This window comes from Hemicordylus capensis, chromosome 3 (assembly GCF_027244095.1).
Source record: "Hemicordylus capensis ecotype Gifberg chromosome 3, rHemCap1.1.pri, whole genome shotgun sequence".
NCBI classification, from domain to species: Eukaryota; Metazoa; Chordata; class Lepidosauria; order Squamata; family Cordylidae; genus Hemicordylus; species Hemicordylus capensis.
In genome coordinates this window covers 59687913-59704891 of record NC_069659.1, presented here as the reverse complement: position 1 = coordinate 59704891, position 16979 = coordinate 59687913, and positions in this window count along the sequence as shown.

Here is a 16979-nt window from a genome sequence, read left to right as displayed (position 1 = left end):
ACACAGATTATTGAGGGTAACAAAACCATGGATAATGAATAATTGGGAATGTGAAGGTTTCCCCAGACAAAAGCCCCCAACAACCCCAAATTGCCCCCAAATCACAAAAACAGTCCAAATAAAGAGCCCTACCCTGCTCTGCAGGTCTCCTGGCATTCAGCAATGCCCCTCAAAAGCCTTCTGAATGAAGGCTTCTTCTTTTTTTGTACCGAAATGAGCCACAAAATGGCTCCTGAGGACAAAATGGTGGCTGGAAATGACCTCCATGGATACATGGGTTTTAACCCTTTCATATTCGTGGATAAGGAGGTCGGGTGTCTATTTCACACCCATGGATACACAAAACCGCAAATCACAGTTCAGCGTATAATGAGATTTGTCAGTACTACCAACTGAGAATAAACTTAACAAAAAGAACATGGCTGAGCCTCTGGAACTTACATTCTGGAATGTGTACCTCTCATACAAGGGATCTGGACTGCAAAGAAGGTAAATATCACCTCTACTTGGAGGTGGATACACTCTGGTTTCCCCAGGCCTTTCATGACCCAGAAAGGCATTTCTGAAGGACAATTTCCATGTACAACAGCAGCTGAGAAGGCTTTCTGCACAGCTGCCACTACCATGGCGTAGTCTTTCAAAAATTATCCACAACTCACTTTAGCACAAGTAGAGTGCCACCTGTGCTCTAATTAGCTTCCTCCCTGCTTAATCTTCATCAACTGTATCACATTATCATAAGGAGGCATCCTGAGCTGATGAAGCAGTGAGAAACCATTCCTTGGAACAAATGTGTTGATAGCCAGTGTTAGTCTGTTGTTCTGCAGGTCAATCAAATCACCAACAAAGTCAGTGGTGTATGCCAGAAAGAGCTGGAATCTAGTAGGCTCAGTGAGTCTGAAGGAAACTGAGTAGAAGATTATATTTTTAAAAGGTATATCTAGACTATAAACTGACCTTTGGTCATATAAGGGCTTCTTTCACTGTGGAATTTGGTTACATTACTTACATTTTTCTCTTTTGTTTGTCAACAAGAGAAAAAGACAATTTCTCATGGCTGCAATGGACTGGTTGAACAAAAGCTGATTATGGCTTGAATATATTGCATTGCTCTTTGCTTTTTGCCTTTGTCTAAGCTTGGAGGTGTGCCGGTACCTGGACTCCACGTACCTGTTGTTGGAATGTTTTGTTTTGTGTAGTGAAAAGGTCAGAGGAAAAGGAGAGAGGAGAACAAATATAAAGAGGTAGGAGGGATTGTCCGGGAGACTGAAACAGAGCTTGCTTTGTAAGGGTATCAGATGTCTGAATACGGATAGTGTGCATGACAGTGTTAACTCTAGGTTTTAACCTGAGCATGTGATATTGCACGTTCTTCCAAATGAAATTTCCAAGGGTGATCTGCCCTCTGAGCTGTGTGTCTGAAACAATACTTGAATACTTTAAACAGCACATTTCATTACTCTACTGCATTTTAAAAAGTGTTTTTAAAATGAAGTTCACTGTATGTTTACCCAGTGGTGGCTGGTTTGCTAGGTATGGTTCTCAAAGGAGGAGAGGAATGCAGTTGTCCCTCACCAACCGTGAGGGTTCTGTTCCTGGAAAACTTCGCAGTTGGCAAATTCATGGTTGATGAGGCATAGCAATGCATGGGAAACAGGGTTAGGGGAATTGCGGTTGGAAAAGACAAAAGAAATAAGGTGGAAAATAGGGGGGAAAACCCTGACCCCCAGAAATCACCCCCAAATCATCCACTGACCCCAGAAATGACCCCAAACCCACCCAATTTTTTTAAAAATGTCACCAAACTGCAGATACTCCGGTTGCGGTTGGCGAGGATGGACACAATCTTCCAGTCGCGGATACTCAAATCTGCGATTTGCAAATCTGCAGTTGGCAAGGGATGACTGTACCCTTATCTTCAGGTGCTGGGGGATGGAGGCAGGGGTGCTGCAGTCAGAACTGTGCAACTACAGTTTCTGACTGGAGAGTCACCCCATCACGGGCACTGGTTGCTGACATCAGCAGGGGTGATTCCTCAGGTGCCATCCGTGCCCTTGTACAATGCTGACTGACTGCAGCATCTCTGTGTCTGCTGCCACCTCCTGCCACATGAAGGTAAGGGAATCCCCCTTCCCATTTTCCACACAGAAAGCTAAAGGGTTCTAGAATTCTTCCTACAAACCACAGGTTGCTTTCAGCTAAAAACTGCTGTTGCAAGAATTTGTATGTAATGGAGTTCCAGCCTTTGCCCCATTTAACTCCGTTTTCATGTAATGTCTGAATTTGACCAATTTCTCATATAACATTATACTATGTCAGATGACACAGGGGGATATGGCAGCCGGCCCTTGTGGCTAGAGTGGTTTTTTTGGTAGGAAAATAAACAAATCACCCTACAGCTACCACAGCACCTACCACCAAGATGAGGGAAATGCTGGAGAGCTCACCCAGATAGGAGGGAATCCACCCAGAGGGCATCTTCCAGAGATGGCTCCCCCTTGCAACTGGAGCTCACCCTGTGGAAGAGTATACAATCATGTTGGTCCACCTGAAGTTTGAAGTGCAACAGCACAAGCACACAGCATAAGCACACATTTACAAGAACTAGACCCTAGTCTTTTTGTGTGTGTTCATCTGCTATATGACTGGAATTCTAGGTTAGTTCCTGTCCAGAGGTCCAGTAGCTGCAACCCTACCTATTGTCATAACTGGTACTAGACCAGTGAACATGCTAGGATTTAAAATACTTTCCCTCACTCTTGCCACTGGAAGACAATGCTGAAAAATTGCTCACCTAATGCAACAGAGAGAGGTGTGGAGAGAGGTTTCATTACCACAGAGATATGAACAAACTTGTAGAGCTTTTTCACATCACACAGAGAGAGAGAGTTAAAAGCCAGTACATCAAATGGTTTCTGTAGGCTAGGCAATCTCTAGACAAGCTGCAGATATTTCCAGTCAATCTTGGTTGTGTGTGTTTTATGGAAAGGGGCTATTTTTGTATTGTGAGGACTCTGAGGGAGTATGGAAGGTACAGGGTCACACCTGTTGCTTTTGGACATCTTAGAATATTTATGTGTCTGTGGCCTCAGGGATTGAATGGCAGAGATTCTGGAGCCCCAAAGAAGAGCGAAAAACCTTTAATCTGAACAGTTGTCAGTGCCCTTTATGTCAGGTTTCTGTCAGCTGCAAAGTGTTGTCTAAGGGGAGACACACAGGGAAAAGGATACAGTTATCATGGTTTGACTTGAATGCACTTAGTATTAGGTAGTTTGTGTAATCCATGGCTATGTTTGAGTGGGAAGGGAATATGTGGACTTGTGGTGGGGAAACTAATGTAGTAAAGCCAAGAGAAACTGATGATGGCAAATGGATTATCTGGAATAGCTGTTGATGAAAGGAGCAGTCTTAAAATACCTGGATGTTTTGGTAGGAACCCATTGCAAAGAGACTCCCCTACAATTAATTGAAGATAAGTGTGAATGAATACTTCAGACAAGAAGAGTGAAGACTGAATGCACTAAAAGGGCACCTAATTTCTAAAATGAGAGCTTTCGGGGTTCAAACCAAGATGCTACAGCAGAATCCATCTAGAAGCTTTGTTTCCTAATTTTAGGTAGGGATAGATATAGTAGGGATGATGCATCCCATCTTCAATATAAGGATAATACTCATTTATGTTAATTATAATACTTGTATTACACATAATAATTCATCGGTGTGGCTACGTGTTGTTACGTGGGGAAAAAATACAAAAAACAAACCCGCAACATAATCAAAAACATTTTTGAAAGTGAATGATAATATGGTTACAAGACTATGAATTTTCAAGGATAAAGAATAAGACAAACAATTGTGTTACCACTCAATTTAAAAATCTGTATTTACTGTGGAAAGAAATTAGCTCTTTGAACAATCTCTTCATTCCACATTCCAAGAAGAAACTTGAAGAAATTTAAAACCATACAGCATTGTTTCTTTTTTCTGTGGAATAGGCCCTGCATATTATGTGTGTCACTAGTTTCAGAATTAGGAAACATTCAAGTTGTCCTCTAATCAGCAAAAAATGCTTAGTATTAACAGCATTAATATAGGCACATGCTGGAAAGGTTGATATATTTCAACATATAGTATAGACATAGGATATATTGAGGTCATGCGTGTGACCTTATTTCCTACGGCCAGGGAGGGAAGGAGGATTGCTCCTACCTTCCCCCAAATAACTGTCACTGCTGCCCTGCTTGCCACACTCCCAGACAAGTGTCACTGCATCGAGTGGTGTGGCAACAGAGAGGCTTGGGGAAGAACAGCCGACCTCCATAAAGCCCCAATTGCACTGTGCTGCTTGTGTAGTGCACTGAAGTCATTCTGGAGGCTGGGACACTCCTTTGCCTGGCCTCTATGGTAGCACAGGCTGCCAGAAGCCCAAATGGGGCTACAAGCAGTCCATGCTCCCACATAATCAGGTGGTGGGATAGGAGGGCATGTGCATGCCCCCTTATCACACTTTTAGCCAGGATGTCCTGCATTCATGGAGGCTGCAAGATGTGGGTGTACACTCACCAGGGTAGAGCAAATGCAGGCAGGCTTGCTGGGCTGGTAGGTGGTCAGGCTCAGTTGAGGGCAGGGTGATTCAAGGTGAAAGAGACTGGTGAGTAGTTCAGCAGTGGGGCTGGGAACTGGGTTCAGGGTTCTGGAGTTAGGGAGCTGGGTGCTTTCCAGATTACACCCTGCAACAGGGTCACGCCAAATCTCTGAAGTGTGCTTCCACACTTCCTGTGTTGCGACACCACAGTCCCTACACTGACAGCAGGATGCTGTTCACATTTCCAATGCCTTGTTTCAAATTTAATCGCTGCTACATAGAGCTAGGACATCGTATATCTGGCGTAAAGAAGTTGCTGGTTTTTTTGGGTTGTTAGTTTTTGTGAGACTGGAGAATAGAGTCCTGGAGAATACAGTAAGCAGAGCTGATGTGCCAGCAGCCGTCTTGAAACTCCAGGAAATTTTTTAATAGTTCCAGCTGATAAATGGTCTTAGTATGTTGGGCACTGCTACTATTACTACTATTATTGTAGGAGAACCCCTGAGGTGGAGCCAATTGCTGCAGGCAAACCCAGCGGGCTTTATGCCGGGACTTCCCATGCCTGGGTCTTGCAGGGGGGACCCTATTGGGCGGAGAAAAAAGTAGACATCAATACGCCCCACTGGAAGCATTCATGCTGGCCCCGGCAGAGAGATGTTGCCTCACCGTCAACAGACAGTGTAGCTTCACAGGATCGGGAGTGGCGCTCACGAGATCTCAAGGCAAGATCTTGCAAGACTTGCCCCAGCTGTCAGGAGCTATATAAGGGAGGAGACCTCACTAGCTACCGCTACTCCCAGTGCCCCTAGTGGTCATTAGGATAGTTGGTGCAAAAGGTCAATGCACTGGAACTCCATCTCCAACATGATGAGGGGCCAGTCCAAGAGGAGGGCTTGGTGTGGCAGGAGCCCTGGGATTCTGATGGAGCCTTGCAGGTAGCAACACTAGGGCAGGGCTGGTGAAAGGAACAAGCCTTGCCTGAAAGCCTTAAAGCTCCCCCGGCTGAAAACTCTGTGGCCACCTCAACCTCCTTTGGTAGTGGAAGGCTATATCGAGTCCTGACAACTATGAATATTTATATATCACTTATAGAACCGGAGCTGGTCCTGAAATTCCTCCTGAGTAGACCTCTTGCTCCCGAGGAGGACACTTCCTAGCAAATCTTGCTGTGCTGCCAGGCGAGCGGTTCTCTGACACTCCTGCAGAATCCTCTCCATTGGATCCACCAGGTTCCCCCTGGGGGGTCTGGAGATGGTGAGTAACTCCAGGAGGTAGATGGCTGGGGATCCTCTGTGTCTTGGCCCAGGGGGATCTTAACTGGGGCTTTATTGGAGTCCTCCACAGTCTGGATCTCCATGGGGGCTGTGCAAGGGTCTTCCTCAGGGGTCTTGTTGGTGTCATTCCCAAGCTGGGGTCTTCCCTGGTCTGGTGCTCTTCAGGGACCATGTCAGGGTCCTCCACTAAAGAGTCCCTTTGAGCCATGTCTTACCTTCCAAAGATTCCCTAGAAGGTGAGTCAGGATAGATCCTGACACCAGGTTAAAAACCAAGGCTACCTCCTGGCACTCCACATGAGCAGTGCTACCTGTGCAAGCCCAGGTAGGGCAGCTCATGTGAACAGCCTTATTGTGTTGCCAGATGAAATGCCTAAGCAGCACAAATCAGTTAGTTGTAAGGAAAACATAAATTAAGCCAGTGGCAGCAGCAGAAAAAAAATTGAGGTAGGAGCACAGAAGGGTCAAAGTGCATTTCTGGGTGGATGAGCTGTGTACCAGATGCTAGATTTCTGAAACAGAGTAGGGGGCAGGTCGGGGACGACGACAACTGCTTGTCAGGGGGGTGCTTGCCCCCTTTCACCTAACCCCCTCTGGTGCCACTCTTGCATATACCTAGTGCTGTATGCAGTATTGTATGTAATGTTATATGTAATAAGCCATTTAAACAGGATACCACTGTAGATGATATTGCTTGTAAAACATGTACACTTTTAAACAAAGGAACAACAATAAAAAATCCAATATATAAAAAGAAGGGGCAAGGGAGCCAAACATGGTTTTGCCATAACAAAGACAGTTATGAACAGTAGGAAACAGAATGTTTTCCCCCACCCAAGTAAATAGCCTTGAACAAGGTTCTTTTCTCCCTTTTGGAACTTAATTTTCTCTCAGGCTATTAAATGCTGCCAATCCACTCACCACTGTGTTTTGTTTGTTGGTTTAATATGCATTTCTCTCACCCCTCACTTCCATCTCTTTCTGAAATTCTCAGACTAATTCTCAGACCCCAGATTAAGGTCTACAAAACAGTAGGACTAAATCACAAAATGCATTATCTTTTAACTGTTCAGTCAAAGATGAAATGTGCTTTAATGCCCAGTTTGATGGTTACTCATTAGCCTGGATCAAATGGTATGAGATCTTGCAATTGCCAATGTCATATACAACAGGCAACTTAAAAAACCTGTGGGTTTACATCCACCTAGTTTTTAGCTAGCCTAGCTGACCACAAAGAAATCATCAATACAGGCTATTTTAGAGGTGGCAGGAGGCAGCGTCTGCGGTTCTTGTGATTCACAATAGCATTGCTGAAATCAGCAGAACTCTTGATGGAGGCTACACTGGATGTCTAATTCATTTAGTGAAAATTGTCACTTAATTCTGGAGTAGAGCCTAACAGATCATTTTATCAGAACAAGCACAGAGCTGGGGGTTCAGGTATATAATCCTTTCCCATTGTTTACATGATCCCTTGCCATTGGGATGAAAGGGGTGCAAGTCAGAAGTGGATGAGATATTGAGCCCTTTCTCACAACCATGTAAGAGGGCTTGAGGGCGGGCAGTGGGGAAGTCTGCAGAAGCTTGCCATCCCTGCAGATGATCCATATTGAGTTGCTGGGTGGGTGAATCGCAAGCCCAGGCAGTCTGTGGCAGCCACAGGCAGTGCAGAGGTGTGGGGGCTGGGAAGTGTCATCCCAGCCCCTGGAAATCCCACAATGCACTGTGCAAGTGGGGGTGCCTTCAGCGACAGGTAGGTGCTCATCAGTGTTTCAGCACCAGCTGAAAACAACCAGCGCTGACATATGGTCAATTAAACAAGGTGAAGGGAGTGCTTGCTCCCTTATCCTCATTTAACAGCCTGGCTTCTTAGCCAGGTTTGCCTCCAAGGCGCTGCTGGAAGCCTCATGGCCCCAGGCAGTTTCCAAGGGCAGCCAAACTCGGGCTTAACTGCCCTAGCCTGGTCTTGGCTGCTCATGAGTAGGGATGTGCACGGAACCAGCGGGGGCTGGTTCGAAGGCAGGGAGATAACTTTAAGCATGGGGGAGGATGCACTTCCGCCCCACCGTGCCTACCCCCCCCCCAGCGCTCTCTGTAAAACTGGTCCAGCGGGGTGGCAAAATACCTCCCTGCTGCCCCATCCTTCCCTCGGACCGGAAGTGTCCGGAAGTAGCCAGCACGTGTGCGCACATTGGACTTCTGTACACACATCATGTTCGCTGACACACACATTGCACTCACTCACGCGCATATAGGGCGCAGTCACTTCCAGTCCGAGGAGAGGACGGGGCAACAAGGAGGTATGCTGCTGTCCCACTGGACCAGTTTTAGAGAACTCCAGCGGGGCAAACATGGCAGGGTTGTAGGTGCATCCTCCCCTGTCCTTAAAGAGCCTTTGAACTGGCCGAACCACTGGGTGTTCGAACCTGTTTGGAGGCCCATAAAAGGGCCTCCAAACAGGTTCGTGCTCATTCCTACTCGTGAAAAAGTCTCCTTAGCTGGCAGCCTGACTAAATTACTCAATGGAAATCCCATTGAAATTAATAGGACAAGTTAGTTATGACTAACTTATCCTATTAATTTCAATGGGACTTCTGTCAATCACTAAACTTACCAAGACTTCTTGTATTTCTAATCTGCATGTGATTCACCAGTGATGTATGAATAAACTGGTGCCTGGAATGAGTTACACTGTGCTAATTATCATAAAAGTTGAGTCAATTCTGGTTAAGATATGGAGAGCAAACCTTTATGCATTTTAGAAAACTATCATAACCCACACTGAAAGTAATTTTTGTTCAGTAATTACTCTATTTGAGAAAAATAATCACTAGTACATTATTAACTCATTGTCTATTAAATAGATTTTCTAGGTACATAGTAAAGAAAATCATATTCCTCTTTCTCCAGCCATTGGTCCTTATACCATCTCTTCTATAATTTATCAAATACACTGTATCTCTTCTGGGAACTCCCTGAACAAGACACACAATCTGAGTAAAAATCAAATTGCACAGTTCCTTGTTCACTTGGATATTCCAAAAAGTAAAGTGGTAGATAAGTGGAAAAACGGAATTGAATTGATCCATTCAAAAGTGAATTGAAAAAGCACACCATGTAGGTTTGGTGTTAGTTTTTGAGTTTGGGAGGCACAAGTGGGGCTACCCAACTCCAACTTGCCCAGGGCTATCAACTGCCTGGGTGCAGGGGCGTAGCTATAATTGAGCGAAAAGGTTCAAAGAACATGGGCCCTCAGCTCCCGAGGGCCCTCCAGCTCCATTCCTCCCTATTATCTTCATTATCTCCCTCACTCTGGGGGGCCGCCAGAGAGAGGGATCCACATGGGCCCCCTCTCCCCTAGCTACGCCCCTGCCTGGGTGGGAGGCAGCGGGTGCAGGGGACGCATTCAGCTGCCCCCCAAATTGCCTCAGTTCACCTCATGGGGGAACTGCCCTTGGAGGCACCCTTTAAAGTGGTGTCTCTCATATTTAGCAGGGGGAGAGCAACTCTTCCTGCCCAACCCCAGCACAGCATCCCTCCAGTGGCTGTTTCTGGTGCCTCCCTTCTGGTTCCTTTTAGATGGTGAGCCCTCTCAGGGCAGGGAATCACCTTATTTATTTTTCTTTGTAAAACAGTTTGAGAACTTTGGGTTGAAAAGTAATATATTAATATTCATAGTTCATTAGTTAAAAATTGATACACAGAATAAGAATGACTTAAATAATTTCAAATACTGAAAGTATATCATATTTGATTCCTACTATCATATTGTAGGCTATTAGAAGATGCTTAATTGGCTCTTTATTGGATTCAGTATGAGGGTGTGCTAACGTCACATTGCTCATAGGATTCCTCTCCTTTGGAGATGAATACAATTAATGCACTATAGAACTTTTGGTTTTTTTCTCAAGCTTAGGTGCTGCCAAAGGTATTATATCAATAATTAAAGCTACTTTAAGACTTTTTGGCTGGTGGACAAAATAAGTCATGCTTTAAAATCATGGCCCTCACCCATGCCGGTTTCTCAAGATTCTTCCAATGTTTTCTATTGCAGATTCCCTCCCATGGGCCAGAGTAAATTTTCTACAATAGTGTATAATATTATGAAGTTGTCAGAACAGTAATTAATGGTCTCATTTACTACAGAATATCAGAATACTAGAGACTAATCTTTTTTGTTGAAAGACTTTCTTGGAGGTGTTAAAAGGCTTTTGGTCATTAAGAACGGAAATGCTAGCCAAATGCTCCTGTGCGGGTTGCATTATCAACATGCAATAAATTGAACATACATATTAGCCGCCTGCACTGAGGCCTGTTGTGATTAGCATGTTCAAGGATCTTAACCCAAACTGCAAGCTGGAAATCCTGTTTGTTAGGTTGTGGTCAGTGGCTGACATGCTGACTAAGGAAGTGTGCAGGCCCCTGTGGACATGCAGAACATGCCCCTGCACTACCCTCTGGGTCCTCTAACACATGCTGAGGTAATTCACACAATAAAAAAATGTGTTCTACCCATGTTTGGGAGCTGTGTGGGCTCCCAATTTTCGGTTGTGTGGAAGCAAAGTAGGAAGAAAACCTGGGTAGCTTATCCTCTGCCTTGCTTCCACACAATCACTTCTACCCATGGTTTCCTCTTTCCTTGCTTCCACAGAACTGAAAACCGAGAGCACACAACTCCCAAACCTGGGTGGAACACACTTTTTTATTGTGTGAATGACCCGCTCTGTTGCAGAAGGGGGCTTAGTGTTTGGAGTGCTTCTCATGCTCCCAAACTGCTCTGCAAGATCAGAAACACTTTGCTCAGGGGCATAAGGAGCTTGTCCTCCAGTGGTTCCCCTGCACCCTAGGCACTACCATTGTGTGTGCTTTGCGCGAACCCTAAGCCATGTCCTGTGTGTCCACCTGACGTTGGATGCAGGGGGCAAGGCCAATGCCTAGAACAGGGCCTGTCAGCCCCGGCAGAGTTATCCTTCCCAGTCAGCAGTTCATGGAATTGCTGACTGGGAGCTCCTTTCCCTGCCTTCTCAAGGAGGCAGGGAAATGAGCTCCCAGTCTGCAATTCCACGAACCGCTGACTGGGAAGGGAAGCTCTGCCTGGGCTGATTGGCCCCATTCTTGGCATTGGTGTAAGGGCAAGGCCAATACCCAGGATACATCAGATGCAGGGGCAGGGCCAATACCCAGGGGAGGGTATACCCCATCCCTCCCCAGTCAGCGTTTCATTGAAATGCTGGTTGGCTGCACTTTCCCTCCCAGCACAGTCAGCATTTCAGTGAAATACTGGCTGGAGAGGAGAGGGGCATGCCTCATACTCCCAGTCAGTGAGCTCTTCATTCTCTGGCTGGGTGTGGGAAGGGGAAGTCGGTGCCTTGGCTGAGAGTGAGGCGGGGGGAGCACTGGCAGCTGCCCCAGACCCTGGCAGCTTGGGGGAAATTGTCCCCCCTTGCTCTAGGGTCCTTTGACATTACTTAGATTCAGCACTGTGTTTCCAATCCTACAGAGTAGTTCTGGAATGCGGGGAGAGCTTTGAACCCTTAGCCCTCTTCCACAATGGTACATATGCTAAACAACCAGGGGAGTAGCACAGGGCTAATGCTGCATGCCCACAGGTGCTTGAAGCATGTATGTTTCATTAGAATGTCAGTCAGCAAATTTTTATTTATTACATATTTTGCTTTTCTTCCAAGGAACTCAGGGAAGCACACATTCTTTCTGATTGATTGATTTCTATACCGCCCTTCCAAAAATGGCTCATGGCAGTTTACACAGAGGAATGAATGAATGAAATGAATGAATGAATGAATGAGATTGATCCCTGTCCCCAAAGGGCTCAACATAAGATAGACACCAGCAACAGTCTCAGGAGGTACTGTGCTGGGGGTGGATAGGGCCAGTTACTCTCCCCCTGCTAAATAAAGAGAATCACCACATTAAAAGGTGCCTCTTTGCCAAGTTGGCAGGGGTAACTTTGCCAAGTTGCCAGGGATAACTTCTCACCATTTTATTCTTGCAGTAACCCTGGAAGTTAAGTTAGAGAGCAACTGGCCCAAGGTCACCCAGTGAGTTTCACAGCTAAGTTTGGATTTGAATCTGGGTCTTCCAAGTCCTAATTCAGCATTCCAACCACTATGCAACAATGGATTTATCACAAGTTTATGACATACCTTGAGAAATATTTCTCACTTCATAAAAACCAAATTCAACATTCTGCTTTTTTTGGCCTTACATCACTTCAGTGCTGCAACACAGTAAAAAAGAATATACAAAAGGTAATATTGGAACATTTCATTCTGATACCTGCTGTACATCAGCTCTCCTAATTCATAGGGGCTATGTAACAAAGAGAAAAGAGGTATTACTTATTAATATGTTAATAGCTACAAAAATGCTCATAGCATTTTCAACTAGGAAAAAGCTCTTGCTTGGAGATTGGCTCCACAAGATCTGGCAGAAGTTCAAAAAGAATGGAAGATATTCATAATTTATTAGAATAAGAACTATGAAAATCACTGTGTTTGTATGCAATTAATATCAAAGGTATAATCTCTGAGGATGGTTGATGTGCCCCCCCTGCCCCACTTTTCCTTTCAAGTTGCTTTTTAAAATTTGTTTTTGATAAAATATGTTTCTAAATGTGTATTTAACTTGTTGATTTAAAAAAAAACCCCACTGTTTTAACATTTATTAGTGCCTTATTAGTCACAACTGGGTTGTTCCACACTCACCAATGCTCTATGGAAATGCAAGATCATTCACTAACTATAGCACACTTCACACATTACATTGAATTCATAGGGTAGGGCAGGTGGAATGGTCCAAGCAGTCTCACTCCATCCCTCAGTATGTTCAATGTAGCATGGAAAAAGTGCCAGGGTAGCTAATTATTAAAGGCTGAATATGGAGTAAAAGGATGTGATTTTGTGTATAGGTGAATTCCCACCACCACCACCACCCTTTCAGAGAATTTTTAAAGCTCATTTTCCTCTTCAGTACCATTTCTCAGGCAGAGGAAGGCTGCTGCCTTGCCTTCGTGCCCAGTTGCTTGTGTATTTCCTAGGAGCATGTGGCTAGCTACTGTTGGAAACAGGATGCTGGCCTAGATTAACATGTCAGGAGTCCCCACAATTATCACCAGGATCCCTCAGCTCTGTGCAATACTGCCCCATGTGGTGTATTACGAGGCTGCAGCCTAGAGGGTTCCCAGGTTCTAGTTTGACTTTGACAACCTAAGCTGACTATTGGGTGCACCTAACAGAAAGGCTTATATAGGGCTAGGTCTTAGACTGGAAAGGGCTAGGAACTTGCCTGGACAACAGTTGTTTCCTGTTTCATATTCTGGCTCCACCCTTACTGCTGTCTACAGCTCATCCCTGGCAATGGCCTTGTTTTGATTCAACAGAGCTCTGATCTGAAAATATTTTTGTTCAACCTGGCTCTAATGTTGAATAGCAGTGATCTAATATATAAGCTTTATGGGTAGAGTGATGGACCTGCAACCATATGTTGTAGTATAGGGATTGTGGAATAGAATACGCTGTATTATAGAGATTGTGTTTATATCTAATGCCAGGGTGGATTTGATTTAAATCAAACTGATTTAAATCATGATTTAAATCACGATTTAAATCACTAGCAGGGTGGATAAAAATTTAAAAAAATCCGATTTAAATAAAAAAAATCCGATTTAAATCAAAAAAATTGGATTTTTTTATTTAAATCTAATTTTTTTGATTTTTATCCACCCTGCTAGTGATTTAAATCAGTTTGATTTAAATCAAATCCACCCTGTCTAATGCTGAATGCTTGTGTGTGACTGTGTGTGTATGTGTCTGTCTGATCTATGTGCACATACAATGTTCAGCAAATTAGCAGATTCAGTGTGCAGCTTTCCCTTCCATTTCTCAAGAGAGTTCACACACATACAGTTGTTTTTACTTTATTTTTACATATTAGATAGATAGATATAATGTTCACCACCACCACAAGCTTGAATGTGTCAAACCCTTCCCTCCTTTGACACACAAAGGTGTGAATGACTGATGAGGAAACTAAGGAGTTCCCCCTCAGAAACAGGGAAGGTCTTCAAGGAAGATTCTTCAAGCTGAGAAACATCCTACTCTTTTTGTTCAAGCCCTCCTTCCTAATGTTAGGTGGTCCAAAATTGGCACCATGCACATCCCTTGGTGCCCCTACAGAGGCACTCAGACTGTTTTGATCTCTGTTTAAGAGAGTCTAGGAAGGAACCAGTATTTAGTACTGAAGCTAACAGTAACCTAGGAGGTTGGCAAAGGAGGAAGCACAGCTGTAGCGTCCTACCCCACAGGAGCCTGGGCAGGACACCCTGATAGTCCAAGAAATACTTTCTGCATGGAGACTCTAAAGTGCTCCTGAGACTCTCAGACAAGGCAACCATGTCTCTTCCTCCTTCCCAACATGTTCCTGCATTCCTGACATGAAGATTCAAGCCACTCAGTCTCCCTTCCTGGATCCTTCAAAGCTATCAACAGACCAAAATCCCTAAAGCCAATACTATACTTCTAAAATAATCCCATCTAGCTCTTCCAAAACCCTATTGTTCTATTGTCCCTAGTTGAATACTATTCCCATTAGCTTTTAACCTCGAGCAGCACTGATTTTGTGCCTTTTAACCCTAAAAAAATAGCCAACTGAAAAGCCCCAAACTATGCAGCCTCTGGGATCCATCCCGGAAGATTGTTACCCTCTGCTTTTTCCCTCATCACACCCCAGGTTCACCACAGAGTACCCAGCTTCCTCTTCCTTAACATTGGGCAGGTTGTACAGGGATAACCCCTCTTTCTGCTCCTAGGAATTTCCCTCTTTCCTCCCCAATTTTCCATTCCCTTCCCAAAGTGTGTTTGTGTGATTTGTCAGGCTAGGCTAGAAGATTGCTTTGTATCTTAAAGGCTCTCCCATGGGGAACCAGTGCCCAGGGCAAAACCCAGGAACATCCACTGGGTATCCCCACTAATTACAGGGAACTTACTCATGCAGGCCCCTTTGCTCTTTCCCTTCTCTAGCAACTTCAAACCCCAACCATCCCCCCACCTCTAGCAGCCTACAACAGCTCAGGGAGCTGCTTCCTTTCCCACTTACATTTCCTGATTCACAGCGTAAGTTTAACCCTTAGATTCACCTTTCACTGGATAGCTGGCAGCCATTCTCCTCCACAATTAGGGAAGCCGTTACCCCTTCCTCTAGTCAATTTCTTCAGTTTGGTCTCCCTCCATTCTCTAAACTTTTCTTAATTACTCTTCCCCTGGTTTTGCTGTTTTTTCTCACTGACAGATCTCTGGATTGGCTCTGCTCTCCCTTTCTTACCTAGACTTGTTTGAGCTTCTCTCCATCTGGTTCTCCTGACCAACTTCTCCTTCTTTCCAAACCTAAACTTGTTCAGGTTTTTCTCCCATTCTCTTCAGATCTCTTGCCAGTATTCCTTCACCTTTCCTCACCCTAGATTTTCTGGGTTTCTTTCCTTCCCCTTCCCAGGCCCTTGCCGAGTCTCCTAAACCATATTATCCTTACTTCTCTATCCAAGCTCTCTCAGCCTCCACATCTGCCTCTTCCTGATCTCCATGCTAGTCCCCTAGACTGTCTCTTTCCTTCTCTGCTCTAACTCTTTTGGGGTTTGCTCTTGCTCATCTCTAGTCCATCTGCCAGTGCCACAATCAGCTTCTCTCTCCTTGCTTCGCCAGGATTCTCTTCTCTGCCCCAAACTCCTCTACTGGAACTTTCACCAGCTTTTCCTTCCATCTCTCTTTAAACCCCCTAAGATCCTTTTTTCTTCTGTCCCCCCTCTGCTGGCCAGTTTCTGTACCTCTCGCTCATGTCCCCCAGCCTTTTTTGGATTATCTCATTGACTTTTCCTGCCAAGCAGACCAACCACCACCTTGTTGCTTCCCCCACCCTTGTCTATCATAGATTTCCAACTAAATGCCCAAGTCACATGGGAACCTGTCACTAGCATTATAGTCAAGCCTCTTCATTGTATTCAATAAAATGTTTATTTATTTGGACTTTTAAACCCGTGGTTGTGACTTTCTTCAGGAACTGCCTGTTTCATTATTTAATCTACAACATCCTAAAAGAGGGTTACTCCATTAGCTCCACCCACCTGGTTGCTGTTAAGTACCCTCTGAGTCCACAAACATTCTGCTCCATTGGGTTACATTGGAGCAGTTTGGGGGGATTTTGGACCCCTAAGGGTTTTTCTCCAGATTTTTGTGAAACCAGCATATCTGCAGGTTACCATAAGTCTGCTAGTTACCTCCGTCTCACCCCCTGATGTTCCAGTCATGTGTTCATTAGGATAACAACATTTTCAGTTATTTTGGAAATAGGTACAAGTGAACAAATAAAGTTGTAGGGGTGAGGCATCATGAGCGGTTAGCCACGCAGTGGTTGTTTTTGACCCCCTCCCCTTTCCCCCTTTTATAATTCCCCACTTGCCCAAGGGATCAGTGGAAGTAATGATTGTAGCATCTTATGAACTAACTGAAGTAACTGAGATAATTGTTCAGTCTTTAGAAAAATTGACTTGAGGCAGCCTTTTATATAGGCCTTGGATGTATCTGATTGGTTTTAGCTTACTTGGAATTGATAATTTCCATGCTAGTGTTGAGAAGAGATGTCACAACGCAACATCAGTATATGGACTTTATTCCACACCTTTCTGGTGTGTCTATGTGCTTATCAAAAAAAGCAGATCCAAGAAAAATGACATACAATTCATTATTGCTTACCTTTAAAAATTGATCCCTTAATGGCTGTATTTACTGGCAAGAACCATTTGGCTCTTACTTTATATAGAAATTCAAGGTGTTCCCAAGTGATCACATATTGAGAACACAGATTGCTACATATAAGGGAAAATAAGATTGCTGAAACAAATGTTTACTTTCTTTCTTTTTTAGCAGCTTAGGGAGTTGTATAAGATATTATTCCTGTTAAAATAAATCCATGCTATTAACTGAAAAGTGAGAACTTACTGTAAAGAAATATATGCATGCATAGTGACTGAAAAGACCAACATTTAAGCAATAACTTGCAGTTACCAGTTCTAGAAATAAGGAAAGGCTTAGCAATTATGATTTTTAGAAATAC